The sequence below is a fragment of the Cryptomeria japonica genome, chromosome 2 (assembly GCF_030272615.1).
Source record: "Cryptomeria japonica chromosome 2, Sugi_1.0, whole genome shotgun sequence".
Taxonomy (NCBI): domain Eukaryota; kingdom Viridiplantae; phylum Streptophyta; class Pinopsida; order Cupressales; family Cupressaceae; genus Cryptomeria; species Cryptomeria japonica.
In genome coordinates, this window is record NC_081406.1 from 543,292,232 (window position 1) to 543,310,510 (window position 18,279).

Here is an 18,279-nt window from a genome sequence, read left to right on the forward strand (position 1 = left end):
AATTGCGGATATCATCATACGCTGCACATTCTTTAATGAAATGCCATTCTATTTCCATTGTCTTCTTACTACAGAAGATGCACGCCTTTTCTTCGCAGTCTTCTTTGGGGACCTTCCATCTCCCAGTTTCACATCTCAAATGATGAGACCCCATCCTTAACTGTGCAATTAGAATTTTGGCATTTCCATTGATCGCGGATCTCAAATATAAATTTTCATCATATTCCTAGGTGGGGTTAAACTATTTGATATGGTATGCTTTTTTCCTTCCTAGTTGATTCGTCCACATGGCATTCCTAAATTTTTCTAACACCCACTTTTTAATCTCTTCTTTAGTGTTAGGGCAATCATGCTAATTTATGTTCCACTTTTTAAACCACTTTCTATTTTGATTTTTCCAGTTCTTTTTCCTACGAGTTAGTTCCCCCTCTTCCACAATCATTTTGGGCCAGTGGTGCTTATCCATATTTTCAACCTTCTTTAGATAACATAACAATGGAATGATCATTGAAGCCTTAATTGTAAACATACCAGCTTCAGCTAAAAGAATATCATATGGTATCATTGATTTAACTTTAAGACTACTGGTAATTAGATGCTTTTGAATTATTTCTATTTGTCACCATTTGTGATTTGATATGCTATTCCCCCAAACTTCACACTCGCAAAGGATAACTGACACCACTAACAAATCGAAAAGGGTTTTCTTAGTTTTCCAATCCCACAACTCCGATTTTCTACATCTATTCTGAAGAAGGTATAAATCTCTCCATCCTCCTTGTATCCTCTTTGATCTGCATGTCTCCCAAGTATGCCTATTGTGAAAATAAATTCCTAGATATTTGTAATCCACCACTACCTCCAAGGGGCTGCCCTTGAAGATAAATTTGACTTTATGCTTCTTCTTTTTCAAAGAGAAGATCATGACTTTGGTCTTGCTCCTGACAAAAGAGCTCGAGAGCCTTCAAATGCTCTTCCAAACCTTGTGGAGATTTAGCAATGAGAATAAGATCATCTACATATAAAAGCAACTTCACTACGTATCCCACCAACTGAATACCTTCCCCATTAATATTGTTTAACCACTCTTCAATTTTATCAATATATAAACCAAACAAAGTGGGAGAAATAGGACACCCCTGCTTGACCCCGATGTCACTACCAAAGCACTCTGACATCCCCTCTTTAGTTTTGATTTTAGCTCTAACCTGCTCATAGAGTTTGTAAACAACTGCTCTAAACTCCTTTGGAACCCCAAGTTCTTCCATTCTCTGCCAAAGCTTATCTCGAGGAATAGTGTCAAAAGATTTTTTGAAATCAACAAAGCAACAACAGGCTTCTCCTCCTTTGGTGTCCCAATTTTTTTCAATGAAATGTCTTAGAGTAATGCAATGGTCAATGGTGGAATGTTTCGGTCGGAAACCCGCCTACTCTCTAGCCCCTTTTCCCTCTTTTTTTTGTCCATTTATTGATTTTGCGCTCTAGCATGCTTCTAAACATTTTTCCAAAGAGAGGATTGACCATAATAGCATGGTAATTAGAGGGCTTATTGACATCTCCACTTTTATGTAGATGTATAACAATTCTAGTTGTCCATTCCATCGAAAAGTTGTTTTGGTTAACCCCATTAAAGATTTTCTTGATATATGGAGCTAGGAGATCAACTCCCCATTTAGAAAATTCTTCTTGTAAACCATCAATATCTCGTGCTTTACAACTTGTCAAATTCCTTATACCTTTTGATGTTTATCATTGAAAAAAGCTCAGCTGAGGTGTCGATTGTGGGTGGCCTACATTTCTCATTTGTCCATTCATAAAGGAGCTTCACATATTCAACCCACTGTACCTCTATTATATTATTTTCTATTTTTTTTCTTTTTTGTTGCAGCTCCTTCCAAAATCCTTTGGGGTTGTGTTTCCCCAAAGCAATTCGCTCCTTCCTTCTTGCAATTACATAACTTTCTTTTTTTGATTTTATCAATTGTTTGTATGGAATCTTGTTTTCTTTGTTTGAATCTATCCTTTTAATAGATTTTTTAGCAGCCTTGCACTCTTCGTCATAGCAAGGATTAGTAGGGAAGGTATTTGAAACTTTCTTCAAAGGTTTTGAACGCTTACAGCCCTCCAAAGCCTTGTGAATTAAATGGATCAAAATACTGCTACCAAAATACTCTCTCTCTCTGTCTCTCTGTCTCTGTCTCTGTCTCTGTCTCTCTCTCTCTCTCTCTCTCTCTCTCTCTCTCTCTCTCTCTCTCTCTCTCTCTCTCTCTCTTATTTCCCTTGCCCTCTATATTGTTTTTTGCCAATTGTATGTGTTTTTCCAGAGCTGCTTTAAAGATTTCACAATTCTCCTTATTTAAGAGGATTTTACCTTGTGCGTGGTCCTTCCTAAGGTTGTGTTTCTGCTCTTCCTGTATGCCTTTAGTATTTATGCCAAATTTAATAAAAAGAGGCATATGATTAGAATTCATTTCCAAGGGACAAATCTCAATATTGAAGTTCAACAACTTAGAAATAGAGCTTTGAGAGAATATTACATAGTCAACTACACTTTGTCCATTGTGAGTCTTGCAAGTAATACTATTAGCTCTCAGCCAGTTCTTCATTCCAATACATATAACCGTTCCATATAGGTTACAAAGAACTAACAACTCTGCCTCATAGTGTGACATATTACCATTCCCATCCCGTGAGGTCCTTTTCCAAAGATGATCCTTATTTTCCCCTAGCCATAAGGGGTTACTATCCTCCCCCATATCACTGCTCATCTGAATAGATTGATTATTCATTGTCCTAGCGTTGAAGTCACCAATTAAAATGATTTCTCCTATATTGCTAAAAATTGAGATATCTTTTTTTACTGCAGCATATGGGTCTTCATTATCCAAATTTCTCTTCTTGTAAAATGTTGAGCTTTTGGGGGAAAAATAGCAAGAAGCCACCTAAAAAGTATCCTCATTATCTATTATTTTCAGCCATATAATTTTTTTATTTGGGTCCTCCTTCTCTAGTTTCACTACACCACTCCACATTTCTTTTATTACGATTGTTATCCCTCCATGCCCTTTACCTATTTCAATCTCTTCATTCCACACATATATTTTAATGTATCCATCAATGTATGGAACCCTACATCTCTCATGCTCATGTGTTTCCATAAGAAAAATAATATCCTTGCCTTCTGTTATGGGACCCAACCATGGTCCTCTTCTCCATGGGTAACCTCTGCAATTCCAACTTACTATGTTTATATACTCCTATGGGGCCCCGAATCCCTATTTCTTGTGTGTCCATCTATCAATAATTTGAGCTTTCCCATCTTTCAACCATGCCCATTTTCCTGCATCTCTTGTTGATTTCACTTTCTCCCATTCTTTCCTTCATTCTTCTTGCTATGCAAAAGTCAAATCCTCATCTAGGTAAATATAAGTACCTCTAAGCATCCCTCTATTTTTTAGTATCATCATTTTGTCCTCCAAGTTCCTTATTGTGACTCTCACATGTATATACCTTCCTTTCCCTATTTTCTTTCCGATCTTGTTCGCTTGTTGAATACAACCTGTCCATTTCAGCTTGTTTTTGAGAAAATCCTGTGCCAAAATATTGGTTCTTTCTTTCTCTCCAAAGTCCTTTAGACCTTTGATGATAATATTTACTTCCTTGTCTTTTTTGTCTTTTTCTTCCCTTATTTGCCTCTTGATTTGTCTTTCTATGATTTCCATTTGACCAACTATCAGTTCATTTACCACCTCAGGCCAAGATTTGGCTTCCTGTATCTACTCCTTTAACTTGTTTTCTCTCATTTTCATGTCTTCTATTATCGATTGAAACTCCTCTAGTTGTTCCATGATGTCTATCTTAATTGATTCTAATATATTTGTCCCAGCTGGCTTTGCTTGATCTATTATTTGTCTTACATTGTTTAACTCTTGCTACCCCCTCACTACATTGTTTTGCAAACTTACTACCTGCTCCTTTAGTAACTTGTTCTCCATTTCAAGGTTTCGACTAGCTTCTATAATTTCCCTTAATTTTTTGTCTTCTTGCTGCCCCTTTGCTTCTATAACTTCATTCCTCTTTTTAATACTTATGAGCTCGTTTGCATATAGTTCAAATGACCATAGCAAAAAAGAGGTTGTGGAACTATACATATCTTTAATGCCTTGATAACCTTCCTCCCTTGCCTCTTTGTCTACTACAAGAACTTCAGTTTTGGCTTGAGTTGCCTCAAACATATCCTTGAAAGAGAGAGCTTCTTTCTTTTTACCCTTGTCCCATCCTTTGTATATTCGATCAACCATTGAGTCACACATCTTAGTAGCTACAACGGAGTTTTTTCTAGATGACTTTGGGAAGATCATTATAAGCCTTTTTTCTGCATTTGTCTCTTTTTATAGACTTGCCTCCGCCTTAATATCCCCAAATATTTTTTTTCATGAACACAAAAATTAGTTTATCATGTATGTTCTCCCTATTAGACTGATGACAATCTGATAGAAGGAACTTCCACAGCCTAACAAAATCTCCCCATTTAGAGCCTAAAAGCGGTTTCACATACCCCTTTGTTGTACCGATGTTTGGTGCCCATTTTACCACTTCTAGAAAATTTGTGCGTACATTTTCATCTGACAAAATATTTTTAGCCATTGCAAGTTTTGGCTAGTTGATTTTTCATTGTTGGTATGATTAACATGTGAAGAAATAATTCTACGAACCTTTTTACCGTGATGTTAGAAAAATAATGTTCGAAATGAAAACTTGTCATGGGCTCTTGTACCACAATCTCAAAAAAGTAACGTTCAAAATGAAAACTTTCTCTCCGCTCTTTTACCATAGTGTGTTTAGAAGTTTTCATATAGGTGTCTTCCCATTATTTTTCTATTCTTTCCCTGCCTCGACTCTTCAACAAATTATTTCTACTGCTTTGTTCATGATGTTTTATTCACCCGTCTTATCCTTTCTATATTTGTGTGTGCTTCCCCTTTCTTATCAGTGTTCATCTATGGTTAATAGGGGAAGAGCACCAATAGATAACATAGTTCCAATAACCATCGCCTTATTGTCATGTTGAGCCCCCAATAGTCGTCATAGTGAAAACACCATTAATAAATTTATTTTATACCAATAGTCGATCATTTTTGTAATTTTTTGTTCATAATTGGCCAATTTGTGCACCACTATTGGAACATTTGTGCACCACTATTAAGACATTTGTCAACAAGTACTAGCGATTTTGAGCTGACGATTATTGGAACGTATTTAGTTAGGTATCAGGTGACACTTTGAAATGTGTACTTTTTGACCTTTGTGCGCATAACTGATTCCACAATGTGCATCGTTACTACCCAAAAGCCAAATCAATAGCTATAAGCAGTTAAGTCGCATACGAAGACAACTAAAAAAAAAATCAAAATCCGATGTACCATTTAGGATCTGTGGGTGCACGAAGTTAGCTATGACGGCTACTAGTGGTCTTCCCCTAAATATGCATTTTGGTTTTTGAATGAAATTTTTGATGCAAATGGTGTAGGATTAGACTTTCATAAATTGGGTTAGGAAAATCTGAGTTGGGCTAGGAAAGAAATCAGGCCGAAATAGATCTATTTGCTCTCATGTCAATGCTTTATTTCCTTGCCCAGAAAGCCCATCAACTGGAGCAATTTTTTAGAAGTCAATCACTATGTTCGTCAGGGCAAGATTTGTAGTAGCAACAACAAGCAAAATCGTCCCTGAATTCGGTCCTGAGTGAGGTCATTGCCACATCTATTTCAATTTAACACAATGTCATATCTTAAATAATCCACACAAGCTGCCGAAGGAAGAGGAAGAAGAGGAAGAAGAGAATTTAGAAATTATACAGATCAACGAAGATGATATTCTGGCAGAGCATGTTTGTTTCTGCAAGGTCTATGGGAAAGGCTTTAGGCAAGATGGGAATGTCTGTATTCATATGGGATCCCATGAAAACCAGTATAAAACCCTAGAGGAACTTAAATCCAATAGGCTCAAGGCAACAAAATCATATTTTTCTTGGCCTATTGAGGATTGCAAGTTGAAATGGGGTCATCACAATTTTAAGCCCCTAAAATCAATGGTCTGCTTGAGGAATCATTACAAAAAAATTGACTTCTAAAAAATTGACCTCTTCTCTTCCTCTAGGGGCATTAGATAGGGAGACTCTCTTTCCCCCTTTCTGAAGCAGTCACCGATGAGGAGAGACCTCAAAGAGATCAGTTCAAACCATAATGGAAACACACAGATATGATGGAGGCAAATGCAGAACAAATTGTTTTATTGCATGAAAGTCAAATACATCCAACCAGCAACAACCGAGTTACAACATACCAACACACAGGCCTAGTAGAATAGGTCTCATAGGGACCTTGAATTGAAAGATCTATCTTCTAAGCACTATCTATCTGATACTCCTTTTCTCCCAATTGATTCCTTGCATTGCAAAGCATGATTACAAATATATATATTGATCCAAAGGATCAGGTTGGCCCAAAAGGATCAAAACCCTAACGTGCAGAAATGAATGAGGTCGGCCTCCAGAAAATCCCAAAGGATGAAACGTAGAAAGTCGGCCACACGTCAAGAAATGTTGAGATCAACGTCCAAGGCTCCACAAGCATCGGAATGGCTTCTGGTAGATCACCAGAATAGGTCTCAAGCAACCGGAAACAATGGAACAATCCGGTAACAAGAAACTGTTAAGGAAAACCGGTAGCGATATCTTGCTGGAAAGTGATCCAAATGACATGCGGTTAGAAAGTAAGCAGGGTGATCAAGTCTTCAAGAAGAATACAACTCCACAAGAAACTGGTGTGCTAGAACCGGGACACACAAAAAGAAAAACTGAAACTGCAAACATAAAAGAAAATGTTTTTTGGTTGATGCAAGATTTTCTATGAACCGAGGATTCTCCTGCATCACTTTCTTTTCATCATCATGGTTGGGGCACTTGGAAAATGTATTAGCAAGCTCAAAAGGGATTGTTGTTGGCATGAAGTGGTTGTGGCCAATGGGATTAAGCCTACTACTAATCAATAATTTATAGGTGATATGATTCTATTTGGAGAATCAAGTAGGAGAGAAGCTATATAAATAAAGACATTTTTGGATGAGTATTGTGTGGCCATAGGGCAAAGCATAAATTGGAGAAAATTAGAAGTCTTCTTCCTTAATACTCAACCCAGATTACAACAAGATTTGTCAAGAATTTTAAACTTGAATGTGGCTAACTTTCCGGGTCGCTTTCTGGGAATGCCTCTTTTTGTGGGAATGAACAAGTTAGGTTATTAGGAGAATTTGATCAGTATTTGCAAACATAAAATGGAATTATGGAAAGGTAAAATGGCTTTCCTCTGTGGGAATATTACACATGATAAAAGTTGTCCTATCTGACATCCCTCTTTATTCAATGGCATGCCTCAAGATTCCAAAAGCTGTAGAAGAAGATCTTATTCAAAATACGAGGAAATTCTTTTGGAGTGGCTTGAGTGAATAGAACATATTCCCCTTGGTTGCTTGGCATAAATTTGTCTCCCTAAGGAGGCTAGTGGGATGGGTATCTGACAATTGGCCATCATGAATCTTCCCATGGAAGCTAAGTTGGTTTGGAAAATTTGCACGAAAGGGAAACAAAGATGGGTTAGAATTCTTAGAAACAAATACCTAGATTCAAATGAGCTTAATCGGATCCTTACAACTTTGGACCCCCCGAGGGGCTCAACCATATGGAACTATGTGATGGAATGTAGAGATATCATCACAAAAAATGCTACCTAGGAAATTAGGAGTGGACAAAATGCTTCTTTTTGGAATGGTTCATAGGGGGTGGGTAGATTATTGGACATAATCCTAATCTTAGAGATATAAAGGAGGAAACATTGTGCTTGTGGGGATAGAAGGTTTGCAAATATGCCAATAGGGTGATGCATAATGGTGTGATTTTATGGGAGTGGCGGTCTTTGCAGGAGCTCAATGCCCTACAAAATTAGAAGGATGCTCTCATGGCTATTATAAGGGAATGAAGGATATTTAGGTATAGAGCAAAGGAAGCTACAATTTCTAAACTGGATTGGCCTACTAAACTTATTTGGAATGAGCATTGTATGCCAAAAGATGGTGTATTTTCTTGGTTGGCAATTTAGAAAAATATTCTCACAGGCGACAGATTGGTGAAATTTGAAATTCAGGTCCCAGGTAGATGTGTGTTGTGTAAGAGAAATTCAAAATCCGCTGATCATATCCTCTTGGGATGTCAATATACAACCAAATGTTGGTGGTGTTTCATGAGCAAGCTAAACTGGTGCAATCCCTTTCCTTAGGGAATCGATGAATGGTTCAAAATGTGGCCCCACAAGAGTGGAAAGTTGATGTTTGGAGATATTTGTTTAATCCTCTCATCGATAGTGATATGCGAAGTTTGGAAAGAGTGCAATTGAAGGATTTTTTAGGACAAGGAGATGGATCTAGAACGGTCATGCCAAAAAATTGAGAAACAAGTCACACAAATGGTAAATGAAGTGGTCAGGACCAAGACTCTTAAGAAAAATATGTTCACGAATCGGGATGACATGATGAAGAAGGTATTTGTAGGCCTAAATATTTCAACTATATTTGGGACCAGTAGCAGGGATATGGAAGGTAGACATAAGATCGATACAAGATTGTGTGCACCAGAGCCAAGCTGGATCAAAATAAACTTTGATGGTGCGCCAATTGGAAACTCATGTCCAAGTGGCATTGGGTGTGTGGCAAGAGATGAGAAGGTTCAAATCTTGAAGGAGATAGTTGGCTATATAGGTCAAACGTCAAATAACTGCAGAATTTTGTGCAGCCATGAGAGGCTTACAACTAAGAGTTGAGATAGGAGCAAATCAAATCCATTTGGAAGAAGACTCTTTAATCACTATCAATGCAATTTGAAAGAATGATACTCCAAACTAGGTGTTGAATTAGTGGCTCCAACCAATTAAAATCATGTTGGATAGTTTGGAGAAATTTAAAATAAGCCACATATATGTGGAAGGGAATGATCTAGCGGACAAATTGGCAAAGGAGATGATGATGAGTGGGCGGAATCAGTAGGGGAGAAGTGTTGGGTAGATTTGGCTAATGTGAACTATAGGAAGGAGGATGAGGGGACGTGGCAACATTAGATGGAAGATCTAGTAGCATAACTTATGAAGGACATTTCCCCATTATGGGAAGTTAATGTTCTATGGAAATAGATTTCCAAACCTATTAATGAGGACTAGTTATATGAGATGCAAGGTTGACATGTGGAGATATTTTCGAAGGAAGAAGTGTGTTGAGGACATGCAACCTATGAGGAGGACAAATGTTTTAATGTGAGTTCTCAAATCACACTTTGTTATAAGTAAATCACACAAGGGCAATTGGTTGGATTAAGTGTTGATTTTATTACTAGAGATTTGGAGGACCATTGTGGTGAATTAAGTCATCTTTGCCAATTTGGGTGGCATCATAAGTACAAGTGGAGAGTGGCTATATATATGGATGAGCTGATAGACCATCGACGCTTTTTGCTATGTAACCTAGGTCATTTTCATATTGTTTGAGAAGATAAGTGACAAAGAAGCGTGGATACACCAATACTTTTGGAAGCAATGAAACGCCAGATGTCCTTTTGGGGGAGGTGAGAGACAAGCGTATGTTTCCTGTCATAGTGACAGGGCATCCTCTAGTTTTGCATGCCACTAAAAAGGTGCTCGGGGAGGAATTTTTGCGGGCCTATCACTGATACAAGGTAAAAAAAAATTAATGAAAATTTTAATTTTAATACGTATGCTAGACTTGTTTCATAACAAGTATCATATTGTGACAAGTGTTTGTTTTTAACTATTGTAAAAAAAATATTTAGTAGCATGATTGAAATATAGACAACTTAACCTTTATAAATGTATAATTATATTTCTAACTTAATCTTAATAATTATAATTTTTATTTTTAAATCATATTATTATGATTTTTATTTACTAATTTAAAATAGTATTATTATATTTCTTACTTAATAAAAAACTAAAAATACCATTAAATGTAAAAATATATCAAAATATTACTTGAAGATGAGCATTATATTATAAATACAAAAAAATTAAATTAAATAAATAAAAATAGACACTTGTTTTTTAAATATAAAGACACTAGTCAAAATTTTAAAAATATATAGAAAAATCAATTTGTTTATGAAACCTTTAAAAATATTTCAAACAACCTCTAATAATATCCCATAAATACCAAGAAAACCCTTTACAATGTATCATTCTTGTAAATTTTAGCTTTAACACCTAAGTTTTTTTGTGAACCATATTCATGATAAATTGTTTCAAAATAATTATAAGCTATAAATATTTCTTGAGTGGGAAAAATAATGGCTTTTTTTTTATTAGCCATTTATTATTGATTGGTTAAATTAGTTTATTTTTTATAAAATTTTAAAGTAACATGGTAGCAAAAACGCTTGACTTGTTAAATTCATCCTTTACTCACAATTGGTGTACTTTCATTCACACTTATATCCATATATTAACTCTTTATCTTGTGATGATTATCTTATGCCCTTGGGTAATTAAGATATTTGACAAAAATAAAGGCGAAACAAAAATTAATTAAATAACTTATATTTAATTGTGAATTTTAATAAAATATTGTTTAGGGTTTTCCTATTAAGTTGGTAACATTTAAAATTATTTTCGAACATCTACATAAATTATTTACAATGGTGAGACAGTTTTCATGATTATATTCACCTTATGTGCTAATTTATCATAATCATTCATACACACTCTCATAAACACACTAGCCATTCTAATGGAGCCCCTTTAGATATTTATAGCTTAATTTTTTTATTAAGTACAATAACATTAAAAAAATTATTAATCACAATAAAATTAAAAATATTCATTATTGTTATAATATTTTAAAAATTATTCATTATTAATATTTTTATTTTAAAATTTTTCCTTTAACGTATCTTTTTTTTTAAATCAACTTTAAAAATATTTTATGTTAATAACATGACAATTTCACAGTCTATGATATTAAAAGATGAAAATAAAATAAAAAATTACACAATCAACATCAAAAATAATTTACCTTTTCAAAATGTTTTACTTTATTTTTAACTAACAATTTTTTTATAATTTTGTTTATTTTTAATATTAAATTTTAAGTATGATTTTACGTTTTGAGATTTTATTTATTTTTTATATTTCTAATATTGAGTTTATCTTTCTTAATATTTTTTGTAATATAATAGTTATATTTAATAAGTATATACTTTCTTAATATTTTAATTCTAATTAATTAAAGAATTGCTTTTACATTATTATGTTAATTATAATTGTAGACACTTAAATTTGGCTAATCAATTTAGTCAAATTTATTTCTTTTAGCCATTTAATTAATTAAATATCTGAATTAATTAAGCCCATCCCTTGAATTAATTAATCTAATTAATTAATTCTCCCCTTCCAATCCCTTGAATCAATTAATCTAATTAATTAATTCCACCCTTTCCAATGCCTTGAATTAAATTCAATTAATTAATTCCCCCTTTCCAATCCATGAATTAATTACTCAAATTAATTATTCACCTTTTCATCCCTTTTATTTGAATTAATAAAATTCAAAATATTCCCTTTTGATCACATGTCTCCTAACTTCTAACTACCTAACTAACCCCCTTCTAACCTAACCTCCAATCTAAACCTTGGGTTCTAACCAACCTTATCTCTCCAAACTAACCTTATCCTAACCTCCCCTCACATGTGTGCACACACACATATTCTCTAATTTCCTTAATTTTAGGAAATTAAAGCCTATTTTGGGTGGCTTCCTCCCAAAAGAGACATGTGTCCTTGAGGACACATGTCATCCTTCCCCAAGACACGTGTCCCTCTTTTGGACACTTGTCTTTCCCTCTTGAGCTAGGACAAGTGTGGACTCTTGTTCCACTTGTCATTCCTGGGATTGCCACTTGTCCTCCTTCAGGACAAGTGTTGCATTTTCCCAATCCTTTCCTCTCCTCCCTTCTCCTATTTAATCCCCCCTCATTTTCATTTAAACCCTCCACTTTTCATGCAATACATCGTTATAATGCGGGATTTCTCTGATCATTAGCACATCCATATTGTCATAATGCCTATTTCATCCCCACTTCATATCATCCAATCCTCATATTTTGAATCCAATCACCATAATCACATCATGGAGCAATATCGAGCAATTGTTGCGTCAATGAGCACACATCTTACCATCAGATAATCAAATCAAAGATCGAAAATGGAGTTTGTATTCTTTTTTTTTAATGTTTTTATTCTTCATTTGCTTTCTTTTCAACATCCTAATCTTGAGGTGTTTGAGCTAATTGTGTTTTCTTGATTGTCATCGCATGTATTTCAATCTTCTACATTCAAGTACGATTTTCCCTCACATAATAACATAATAAGTTCAATGTTGTGTCATTAATTTTTTAAATTATTATTTGGATTTTGATATATTCTAAGTTTACATTTAATTTATTCTATTTTAATTCTCTATTTATATTTAATTTAGAAATTTCTTTCAATTATCTTCCACTATATCTCTATCTAAATATCCCTTTCACTATCTCTCTATATCTCACTTTATATATCTTTATCAATCTCTCCAACTCGCTCCTCTCTATATATATCACCCCCTCTATCTCTCTATATTTCTACAATATATATCACTCCCTCTATGTCTTCTATCTATTTCTCTGAGTCTTCCCCACTACCTCCATCTTCCTCTCCCCCCCAACTACACTATTGACAAGAACTTGACACATTGCGTCCCTTTTATGGCACATCTCGATCCTAGAAATATGTCTTATGGTAATTCTAAGAGAGCATCAATATTAGGTGTTACTTGTAGGCTAGAGTAGAAAATCTTTAATTGGTTATTTTACTCATACAATGCATATTCTAAGAACTTGTATTGCTCTAAGATGGAGCACTTGGATTAATTCATTGACCCTCTTGATTGTAGGGGCTAAGATTCTTATTAGAAATTACATTTTGTGAGGATACATTTATGCATTAGGGCACTTTTGTTTAAGTGGGATCAAGTTAACCATGGATTAGCTCATATAAATAAGTTCTACATAATTTTTCTATGATAGAAGTGTGCTACCAAATTTATCAACATATCTTGTCTTATACATTATTACTTTGTGCTAACATTGTTTTAGATTATGAGAACTCCTTTAAATCTCCTACATTAGATTAGGCTTATTCCTTTTAAAGTCCACCCTCCTCATTAATGACGATAAGAATAGTTACAGGACCATTAACAAGATAACTCTTAGACAAAACATGACTCATAATGCAAGACACACTCCCAATGATTAAGAAAGTGTAGGAGGTGTTATAAATGTCATCATATAAGGATCATTTAAGTGGATTAGTGGTGTGCAATAAAATTATATGTTTAATATATTATTAGGCTTTAACTTTTTAGGAAAATGTCATGTTGTTAATTGTTGGTTATATCCCAAATTTTCTATAAGAAGATGAACTCCTTTGTAATTAATACATCAAAAGTTTCACTTGTGTGTCACTCATTTTCTTTGATGACATCAAAGAAAACATGGCCTTGGGTTTGAAAATAGTTGATTATTAGGTTTGGAAAGAGTGGTTTCATATCTACTACAAAATACTAAATTTTTAAGGTGTTAGTGGTTGAAATGAAACATTGTCATGTAGAGAACCACAAGGATTTTTTTTTGAGTTATCTATGCAAAAGAAAGAGAGCATGATTCATAAAAACATGGAAAGTCACAAGGGTTTTGTAGTTGCGAGGGCAATAAAAATTGTGAAGTCTAAAGGGTGTAATGGATTTTTCTAATAATTTGTGAAGATTATCAATCACATAAAAATAATACTAGGGCACAGGAAATATTAGTTCCTGCCAAAGCAGAACTATTGCATTCATTCAATTCTACTTTCAATTAGTTCAACCAATCAACATTTAGAATTAAAAATTTTGAGCAAAAAATCTATAGTTCATATTCATTTTATATTTTACATAATTATAAAAATGATTTTTTCTTTATTTCCATTGGTTCACATTAAAAAAAATGGGTAAGAAATTCAATTTTCTTTGCATAAAATAGTATAGTTATCTCTTTTGAATGCCATTGCTATTATTACATTAGACAGGTGCATTCAATTTATTGTTAATGTCAACTCATATATTTATAAAGTACACATATTATTAAATTAATACTGACATTATAGCCATATTATATTGAATGCAAAATGAGAGTTTCCTTTTTTTCATGAATTCTTTCCCATCGATTTATTTTCATTCATATATTTTCATTTACACGTACGAGCCTTCACAACAAGGAAGTACTTGCTAATAATTCTCCCAACTAAATTGGTTTGCTCGAGGCTAACACATATGCCCCATTGATTCAAACGAATTTCTAACTAGGATCGCTAGATGTAAGAAGTTCTCAGCTTTGCATCACACTTTTGGATCATATGGGGAAATGTATTAAAATATATTATTACGTTATTATTATTAGTACTTGTTGTAGGCAATACTATTGCATTCAGTGAAGTGCTTTATTCAATTAGTTTGCACCAATCAAAAGTGATTATTATTTTTTCTTAAAAAAAAAGCTTGGTTTTTGTAAAGTTAAGATTTATATTTTTAAATTTAAGATATTATAAAAATTATTTATCTACACTATGATTGGTGTAAAAAAATTGGTGTTATAGGAGCAAATTTTTGGGGATGATAGATTTTTTAGTTTTTTTTGGATTTCTTTGTATTTGAAAAACTGAAATGTCTATTTTATATAGTTTTTATCATTTTTTATCATTTATAATATTGTAAATAAAATATTTTTCTAAATGAACATATAAATTTTAATAATTATTTTTATGTCAGAATATAGATAATAAAACCGATTATAAGGATTTCATTTAGTTTAAATGAAATTAAATTAAAAATTAAATACAAATATTTCTATTAAAAAATAAACCTAATTATTATATGTATTCTTTATCATTATATTTTATATAATTTTTGAAATCATTCTATTTTATAATAATTTTTTAAAATCATAATTTTTTTAATCATTTTAATATATACAAAATAATTTAATAACTTTTAGTCATAAATTTAAATATTTTTCATTAAGTTATTTAAAAAATGTCAATTTTCACTTTTATAATTATTAATTGTTATTTTATTAAAACTAATAATATATATATTTTTAATAGATTAATAACTGCAAAGGGGCAGCACCCTTGTATTAATCAAAACTTGAAAAATACATAGTTGGTTCAGAAAGAGCCGTAGAGGGAAAGAACCAGTAAGAAAACCCCTTGCCATTGCTCCAACAGAAAATACAAAAAAGCCAGCCACATTGGTCGAAATGCTAAAAAGCAAGGAGAAAGCAACCAAAGGAGAAAAATGTCAGTTGGACCAAAGGCCTAGATAGGAGATCAGGATCCTTCTCAATTTGAGTTTGGGTCCTCGGTATTGGGAGTAGGAGCAGCAACTGCATCCAAATTTACCGGGCAATCATTCCCGCAAGCTGCATGGGCCAGTGATTCCGCTTTCTCCCAGGGGTGACGGTCATCATCAGGAATCTATTCTTCTCCACTGCCAAGCCCCCAAGAGTTGCCTTCAACTATGTCACTATTGGCCGTAATACCAAGGTCTTCTCTTCTCGAAAGCCCTTCCTCCTGGATATAGGTGCATCTCCAGGCAACCATGAAGTCGGGCTGTATACCGACAATCTTGCAGAGGAACTCAATATTTCTAGTAATAATGGGCCAAGAGGCTTCCAAGGCATTGAAGTCAAGAGAGCTTACGATCACCATTTTTCACACCTCTGCACCATCTCCCAAACTCATAAAATAGTTTTGGGGGAAGGGCAATCTGATATTGCCATCAACATTATCCAAAACTACATCAATTTCCCCAAGAAATCGATGCTCAAACACCATTTGGGTGAGAAGCTTCGCCCTTTGCTTGCTAGTCCCCATGTAGAGCAACATGGCTAGGAAGAAAGCTGAGATGTCTGCATTAGCTCTGTATCTATGGTATGCATTAAGGAATTCCTCCCCAAAAATCCTTTTAACATAGTATAGATCAAAGGGTGACTCAAGGAGAGAACTGATTGCAAGCGCTTATTAGAGATTTTGCCTAGGAATGCCATTTGACGACAGGTTGCCTCCAACAAAATTAATGTTTCCATTGTCCTCCTTTATTTATCTCGCCAACTCAAAATGGTTGTGGAGCTCGAGGGCTTAGCTAAGAGAGACAAATTAATTCGCATAGACAAGGTACATCTTAAGCATACCACCTTAACCGCAATTGATTGCCTCTTTGATGCCAGCTGCCATCCGGCTTTATCGTATCTAAAAGTAATGATACAAATTAGATATCTTTTGATAGCATCTAAACTGGAGCTTGAGTTAAGGATCATGGTGGGGTCATACTACCGAAACCATAGAGAATACCAGTTGGGGGTAGTCAAGAGGCTGGTAAGAATACATTACCCGATAAGAACTACTAACTGGTAAGGGCCAAGCCACCGGGGACACAGATATCCCTTCTTAGGACCAGATGTATCACTTCAGCCATAATAATTATCATAATCAAAATGTAGATGTGCCTCCATCCGAACCGGGTATCTGAAGAGAGACCTGAATGCAGCCACTTATCAAAAATTTTCTAGAAAATCGTTCTGGCGGCAACAACAAAGGCGCTGGAGTAACTCCGAAGAGATCCTAAACTAGAGCGTACAAATTACCGATTAGGGGGAAAGGTGCAAGAGGCCTATGTAAACAAAGGCAACGCCAACTGATAAAGACCAGGAAGCTGGGACTGATACCCTTACCGGTATGTGCTAGAAAGACCACCATCAAAGGGAGACTCATACCCGGTAAGGGTACATCCCCCGGTATGTACTCTCGACCAATAGAGACCAAACTCCATGGAACCAAAGCGGTTCTTACCTCTGCCAAGATAAATGCAACATTTAGACCATAATGATTGCTATAATCAAGATTTACCTATGCCTGAGCCGAATGCCCAGATCAAGACCACCATCTACAATTACCAACTTAGATAGTCTATCTGCCTCCACATTGCCTTCTCTATAGATATGGTTGATCTAAAAATCTTCAAAGGTCTCAAGCAACCCCATAATAGATCGAAGCCATACGTTGAGATGCTAACTAGGAGTATGGTTATTACGAACAACATTGATAACATTTAATGAATCACCCTCCAAATGGACTCTTTTTATCCCCAACTCAACCCCCACTTGCAAACCTCTAAATGCCGCTCGGAATTCAGCCTCATTGTTAGTGGCCAAACCAATGTCTTTAGAAATTTCCTTAATGCAAATGCCATCAAAATCTCTAATACAACATCCAATACCACTATGCCCCAGATTCCCTACAGAGGCACCATTGAAGTTAATCTTATGCCACCCTAGTTCTGGGGCTTCCCACTTAACATTCAATCTTGGATTAACTGGTATCTCAAGATTACCATTACCAAAAAACAAGGGGATGTTCAAATTTAGGAACACAAGCTTTAACTTCCAATCCCAGTTAGTGTATAGATTCTTTTTCAGCGATTTGGACTTGGACGCTTCGTTCAGGAGTTCAACCAGGTGGTTCTCAATTTTCCCACAAAGGGCTAAATAGCCCATCTCTTTATCCTGGAAAATTCTCTGATTCCTTTCTTTCCAAATTTCCCAAATCATCAGTGAGGGAAGGATAACAAATAAGTCCCCAAATAACGCCTTGCATTTTGATTTTGGCCATAGAAGAAACCAATCATCCAAACCTTTCGGAAAAGGGCATACCAGATTTAACTTACCCATAAAATGCCACCAACATTTGCAGGAGAAATTGCAATGTAGCAAGAGGTGATCAATTGTTTCCTCTTGATTCCAACATAATACACATCTACTAGGCCCATTTATACCTAATTTAAGGAGTCTTTCATTGGTTAAGATTTTCCTTTGAAAAGCCATCCAAGCAAATGAACCTGTTTTAGGAAGAAGATGTTTGTGCCAAAATAGCCTAACCGGCCAATCCTTCTTATCTACAACAACTTCTTTCAAATTATAGCCAAAACATACCTTATACTTACCATCAGAAGAGCCACACCATCTAATGATGTCCTCGTCCAGGGATGGATGAATAATTCGATTCTTTAGAATATCGGTAAGAAGGTCTTTCTGATTTT